At 62.9% G+C, this 991-nt stretch overlaps 1 protein-coding gene across 1 annotated transcript in view; it reads left to right on the top strand.

The window, feature by feature from the left end:
* Positions 1 to 991, top strand: part of TMPRSS4 (transmembrane protease, serine 4) — a 124,854-nt gene that overhangs the window by 73,752 nt on the left and 50,111 nt on the right. The window lies entirely within an intron of this gene.

Consider the following 991-nt stretch of genomic DNA (forward strand, 5'->3'; position numbering starts at 1 on the left):
ACGTGCTCCCTGAGGAGGTGAAGCGGCAGCTCATGCCGTCGCCCGGGCAGCAGAGGAGCCACAGACCCGGGAGGCAGCAGGCGGAGGGCAAAACCAACTCGAAACATCATCCTCTCCGGGATCTTGCAGCCCCAGCTGAGAGCGCCTCCTCCTGGAGCCGCACTTGATGTGGCCGCACTCTCACAGCCACCAGATGTTCTCACGCCCCGGGAGGGTGCACCACCCTCTGTGCAGATGGGGACACAGCCCCAGAGCGTATGCGAGCGCCTGAAGTCACACAGCAGGGCCAGGCCAGCTCTTGGGCCTCCGGACTCCAGGCCCAGCGTGGCTCCTTTTTTTGTTTAATTCTTACCCGAGGACATTTTCCATTGATTTTTCAGGGTGAATGGAAGAGAGAGGGAAAGACAGAGAGAAACATCGATGTGAGAGAAGCACATTGATTGGTTGCCTCCTGCACATGCCCCAACCAGGGCCCTGGCTGGGGAGGAGCCCACAACCGGGCATGTGCCCTTGATCAGAATCGAATCCAAGACCCTTCAGTCCGCAGGCTGACGCTCTATCCACTGGGCCAAACCAGCTAGGGCAGTGGTCGGCAAACTGCGGCTCGCAAGCCACATGGAGCAGGGCTCAGAGGCCGTCCACACGCGTGGGATTCCTTCATGAGCATCGACGCCTCGTAGACGGCAGGTCCACGGCCACGCGAGAGCCGTCGAGCATTCAGGCCCCTCGCCCTTACTCACCCTTCCTACCATGAGGCTGAGTCCCTGTGTCTGGGTCCTGGCTCCTGGCGGCTCTCTGAGTCCCCCTCGGCCACACCCAGGCATCGCCCTCAGCTGCCCAAGTGGGGCGCCCTCCTTCCCCTCAGACCCCCTGACCTGCCGCCCTGGGATGGAAGGAAAGACCACTGAGCGGAGCGGAATTGTTGGAGCTCAGAGAGGACAGGAGGGCTGCGTGCAGGCCCAAGGGCAGGACCTGGCGGGGGGCGGGGGGG

Source organism: Myotis davidii, unplaced genomic scaffold, assembly GCF_000327345.1.
Source record: "Myotis davidii unplaced genomic scaffold, ASM32734v1 scaffold97, whole genome shotgun sequence".
Classification (NCBI taxonomy): Eukaryota; Metazoa; Chordata; class Mammalia; order Chiroptera; family Vespertilionidae; genus Myotis; species Myotis davidii.